Raw genomic sequence first — 6496 nt, forward strand, 5'->3', positions numbered from 1 at the left:
CATCTCAGAATTAGAAGACTCGCCCAATATTGGGCCTGCTACCTGCATGTGTTGGTCCATTGTCTCCTTGGCATCAGCAAAAGGAGCAGCCATGGAAGGAAGATCTTGTGGAGTAGAAGATAGAGCAAACAGTGGGATGTTCCTCAACTCGGGATCAGAAAGCCCTTTTCCCTTGAACTCTGTGTTGGGAAAGGTATCAACTTCAAATTGCATAGAGTCAACTGCAACAAGCATAACACTTGAGTGATTATGAGTAAAATGGCCTCCAAATTATAACCTAGCAGGCCTTGGTTGGCTGGTGGTGGGGCTATAGCAGAAGTCCCAACAATGGTCGTCTGAATTACAGGCCCATTCTCAAGCCTAGCATGCTTTTGCTAGGAAGAAATGGCCCATCAAGAAAATTCAAATCAAGAAGACCGTTGAAGATTCGCTCAATATGCAATGGTCCATTGGTAGACCCAGCAGAAGGTGCACTATTATCAGATGGAACCAGGGAAGAGTCGGGTTACTGTTATCATCCATATTTGGAAAATTCTCTTGATTAGCAATAAGTTCTTGTTCTTCCATAGGGACCATTAGGTCATTCATTTCCAAACATTCTTTAGGGAACAATTCTTGGTCAATAGGAGAGAGTTGTTGTAGCAAGGCCCAGTGGCCCCATCCTAGGAGATCCTCCTCTTCCTCTCCATCTTCCATATCCTGGTGCCCATCCTGTGGTGAAGCTAACTGAAGTTCAAGTTGGGGGGCAGCAACATTCAAATCAGAGATGTGGTGAGTATCATATTGTTCATGGTGTTGTAGAGGACCAATGAAATGATTGTATTGATTTGGGTGGAAATGCTCTTGCCGAGGAACTGGGAGAGGATTCGCAAAAGGAGGGATCGGATCCTCATCAGGTGCTTCACCACCAAGTAATATTTGCTACAAGATCACCATTGGAATTGTCAAGGAATCAGTTTGAAGGTCGTTGCCTTCCTCTATCACAGCGCTTGTAGGAATTCCTTCAATGCTTCTACCCCAACCTGAATCAATTGATCAGCCTTATTGCTTTTAACTCTGTCCCACATTCTCAGAATACCAAAACTTATAAAAGCGTTATTGAGTTCATGAATACATTTTCTATCAAATGGGAAACCACATAACAATAACCAGACTTCTTTGTCAAGATTGAAATGCCTCCAGTTGAGATCTTCATTATGTTTCTGAAAGATCGGATGGACATCAGTGTAATTCCATGGACCTCTCTAAACCAGATCATCACGATCAAATACACTGTTTAATCACGTGTATGCTTGACCAAATGGGCGAGGGCAATTCTTAGAAAACCACACTTGCTTTACCTTAGTAAGAAACTCAGCGATTACCTCTCTGGCATTATTGAACTGAACCGGGAGATTAGGCATAGGTATGATGGTGATAGCCCATTCCTCATGGGTAGCGTCCATGGTCCCTGCCGCCACACAAACCCTAGTAGGATGACCCTCTGATAACCCACAAGTATAGGGGATCAGTTGTAGCCTCTTTCGATAAGTAAGAGTGTCGAACCCAACAAGGAGCTAAAGGTAGAACAAATATTCCCTCAAGTTCTATCAACCACCGATACAACTCTACGCACGCTTTATGTTCTCTTTACCTAGAACAAGTATGAAACTAGAAGTACTTTGAAGGTGTTGTAGGGTAGGTATGCAAGATAATAAAGAGCACGTAAATTACAACTAGGGGCTGTTTAGATAAAGAAACAACTAAGTTAGTTTTAGTAGAGAGATTTTTGTCACAAGAAAGCTATTTGTCCCTAGGCAATCGATAACTAGACCGGTAATCATTATTTCAATTTTATATGAGGGAGAGGCATAAGCTAACATACTTTCTCTCCTTGGATTATGTACACTTATGATTGGGACTCTATCAAACATCCTTAACTACTAAAGATCATTAAGGTAAAACCCAACCATAGCATTAAAGTATCAAGTCCTCTTTACTCCCATACGCAAACAACCTACTTACTCGGGTTTGTGCTTCTGTCACTCACGCCACCCACCATAAGTGAATCATGAACATATTGCAAACCCAATAGCGGGGATCACTCACGCTTGCGTGACACGGAGAGCACCATAGGACAACACCAATAATAAAACATGCAACTCAAACCAATCACGATCATCAATCAACCCATAGGACAAAATGGATCTACTCAAACATCATAGGATAGCCATACATCATTGGGAAATAATATATAGCGTTGAGCACCATGTTTAAGTAGAGATTACAGCGAGGATAAGAGGTGTTACACCAATGCATAGAGGGGGAGAGAGTTAGTGATGATGGCGGCGAAGTTGTTGGTGTAGATCGCCGTCACGATGATGGCCCCGATGGCGTTTAGGCGCCACCGGGAGAGAGGGGGAGAGAGCCCCCCTCCTTCTTCTTCTTACTTGACCTTACCCCTATATGGCAGAAGGGTTTCCCCTCTAGTACATGGACTCCATGGTGGCGAAGAGGCAGGAGCCCCTCCGAGATTGGATCTCTCTCTCTCTCTCTCTCTCTCTCTCTCTCTCTCTCTCTCTCTCTCTCTCTCTTTGTTTCCTTCTATTTCTGCACTCCCAGATTCTGGCCTTTCACCGTTTCTTAAATTCCTGGAGATCCGTAATTCCGATTGGGCTGAAATTTTAACACGATTTTTATCCAGATATTAGCTTTCTTGCGCCAGAAGAACGGCACCAACCGCATTACGGGGTGACCACAAGGGACCAGGAACACCCTACCCCCTAGTGTGCACCCCTCATCCTTGTGGCCCCCTCGGGCATCGTCTCGCGTTGATTCCACTTCCCAAAATTCACATATATTCAAAAAAAATCTCTGTAAGTTTTTATCCCGTTTGGACTCCGTTTGATATGGATTTTCTACAAAACAAAAAACATGCAACAAACAGGAACTGGCACTGGGCACTGGATCAATATGTTAGTCCAAGAAAATCATATAAATTGTTGCCAGAAGTATGTAGAAGTTGTAGAATATTGGCATGAAACAATCAAAAATTATAGATAAGACGGAGATGTATCAACATCCCCAAGCTTAATTCCTGCTCGTCCTCGAGTAGGTAAATGATAAAAAGGATAATTTTTGATCTGGAATGCTACCTAGCATAATCTTGATCATATAATCAAATCATGGCATGAATATTAAGACACGAGTGATTCAATGCATTAGTCTATCATTTGAGATAAAGACAAAATATAATACTTCAAGCATACTAATAAAACAATCATGTCTTTCTCAAAATAACATGGCCAAAGAAAGTTATCTATACAAAATTATATAGTCTGGCTATGCTCCATCTTCATCACACAAAGTATTTCATCATGCGCAACCCTGATGACAAGCCAAGCAATTGTTTCATACTTTTATTGTCCTCAAGCAGTTTCAACTTTCACGCAATACATGAGCGTGAGCCATGGATATAGCACTTTAGGTGGAATAGAATATGATGGTTAGAGTTGTGTGGAGAAGACAAAAAGGAAGAAAGTCTCACGTTGACGCGGCTAATTAACGAGCTATGGAGATGCCCATCAATTGATGTCAATGCGAGGAGTAGGGATTGCCATGCAACAGATGCACTAAGAGCTATAAGTGTATGAAAGCTCAAACTGAAAACTAAGTAGGTGTGCATCCAACTTGCTTGCTCATGAAGACCGCGGACATTTGAGGAAGCCCGTCATCGGAATATGCAAGCCAAGTTCTATAATGAAAATTCCCACTAGTATATGAAAGTGATAACTCAAGAGACTCTCTATATGAAGAACATGGTGCTACTCTGAAGCATAAGTGTGGCAAAAGGATAGTAGCATTGCCCCTTCTCTCTTTTTCTCTCATTTTTTTATTTTTGGTGGGCTTCTTTGGGCTCTTTTTTTGTGGGCTTCTTTGGCCTCTTTTATTTTTTGTAAAGTCCGGAGACTCATCCCCACTTGTGAGGGAATCATAGCTTCCATCATCCTTTCCTCACATGAGACAATGCTCTAATAATGACGATCATCACACTTTTATTTACTTACAACTCAATATTACAACTTGATATCTAGAACAACACGACTCTATATGAATGCCTCTGGCAGTGTACTAGGATGTGCAATGATGTAGCATGGCAAAGATATCAAAAAACGGACAAGCCATGGAAATATCATGCTAGCTATCTTACGGTCATGCAAGGCAATATGAAAATGAATGCTCAATTCTAGTATATGATGATGATGGAAGTTGCATGGCAATATATCTCGGAATGGCTATGGAAATGACATAATAGGTAGGTATGGTGGCTATTTTGAGCAAGATATAAGGAGGCTTATGTGTGATAGAGCGTATCATATCACGGGGTTTGGATGCACCGGCGAAGTTTGCACCAACTCTTGAGGTGAGAAAGGGCAATGTACGGTACCGAAGAGACTAGCAATGATGAAATGGTGAGAGTGCGTATAATCCATGTACTCAACATTAGTCATAAAGAACTCACATACTTATTGCAAAAAATTTATTAGCTATTGAAACAAAGTACTACATGCATGCCCCTAGGGGGATAGATTGGTAGGAAAAGACCATCGCTCGACCCCGACCGCCACTCATAAGGAAGACAATCAAAAATAAATCATGCTCCGACTTCATCACATAACGGTTCACCATACGTGCATGCTTCGGGAATCACAAACCTTAACACAAGAATTTCTACCAATCCACAATTACTCACTAGCATGACTCTGATATCACCATCTTTATATCACAAAACTATTGCAAGGAATCAAACATATCATATTCAGTGATCTACAAGTTATGTAGGATTTTATGACTAACCATGTGAATGACCAATTCATGTTGACTCTCTAAATAGATATAAGTGAAGCAAGAGAGTTTAGTTCTTTCTACAAAAAAATATGCCCAAGCTCTAACAAATATAAGTGAAGCAAAATAGCATTCTACAAATGGCGGTTTTCTATGTGAAGAGAAACAGGCAATCCAAACTTCAAATGATATAAGTGAAGCAGATGAAGCATTCTATAAAGCCATACTCAAAAGATATAAGTGAAGTGCATGAATCATTCTATAAATCAACCAAGGACTATCTCATACCAGCATGGTGCATTATTAGAAGAAAAATAAAAAGCGCACGATGCTCCAAGATTTGTGCATATTATGTGACGAATAAAAATATAGCTCCAAGTAAAACTACCGATGATCGTTAGAAGAAAGAGGGGATCCCCAAGCTCTGGGGCATCCCCAAGCTCAGTTGCTTGGGAATCCTTGAATATTATCTTGGGGTGCCTCGGGCATCCCCAAGCTTAGGCTCTTGCCACTCCTTATTCCTTCATCCATCGTGATCTCACCCAAAACTTGAAAACTTCAATCACACAAAACTTAACAAAACCCTCGTGAGATCCGTCAGTATAATAAAACAAATTACCACTTTAAGTACTGTTGAAAACTTATTCGTATTTTGTTTTGTCATTGTAGCTACAGTATATTAACTTCTCTATGGCTTATACCATCGATAAAATCGATAGTTTCATGAAAGCTGGCAAAACAATGCATCAAAAACAGAATTTATCTTAAACAGGACAATCTGTAACAATCTGAACATTGCCATACTTATGTAACTCCAAAAATTCTGAAAAATTAGGAAAAAATAAACAATTTGTATAGAAGTACTGTGAAAAAAGTTTCAGAAACATTAGACATTCCGGTAAAAAATCAAAATTCACGCACTACAGCCAAAGTTTCTGTTTTTGCACTTCACAAACCAAACAAGCAATCTAATCATCCTAAAGGCAAATATTGGCACATTATTTTTATAATACAATGGATTTGTACAAGGGGTTAATTATTTTTGTTGAAAAGTTTCTGTAATCGATATTCACAAAGTTTCCGTGGGCATGAATAAAGTTCGAGGAGCTCCCCCACTTTAGCGGTGCTCGTCTTTCTTACTTTCACCTTTCTTTTTGAAAAGTTTTAGGTTCCCCACTTTATTTTTTTTGTTTTTAAACTTTATAGAAGCACACAACAGAACAAAATGACTCTCTAAAACTTCCGGGCTGTCTCCCTGGCAGCGCTTTCTTTAAAGCCATTAAGCTAGGCATATAGTGCTCAAGTAATGGATCCACCCGGATCCCATGGTATATCAAATCCAATTTTAATTAACAATGATTTGTAATTTAGTAGTGAGCACAAAGTAACATATATCATGCAACATCGAATTCTAATTCTCTTCCTATGCATAGGCATGTCATAAAAGAACAATTCATGCACACAAACTAAAGGCCAATACATAGCATAAACAATTTCTTGCAATTTTATTGTATTGGAAACATGGAGAGGCAGAGATGTAGTTCCTCACTCATAATAATTCCAAGTAGGAGCAACAAGCACATGCATATTATATCTAATAAAATCATCATGTGTAGTAGTAAAACACAACCCATCAATATAATCCTTAATAAGCGCAAACTTCTCCGATATA

Source organism: Triticum aestivum, chromosome 5A, assembly GCF_018294505.1.
Source record: "Triticum aestivum cultivar Chinese Spring chromosome 5A, IWGSC CS RefSeq v2.1, whole genome shotgun sequence".
NCBI lineage: Eukaryota > Viridiplantae > Streptophyta > Magnoliopsida > Poales > Poaceae > Triticum > Triticum aestivum.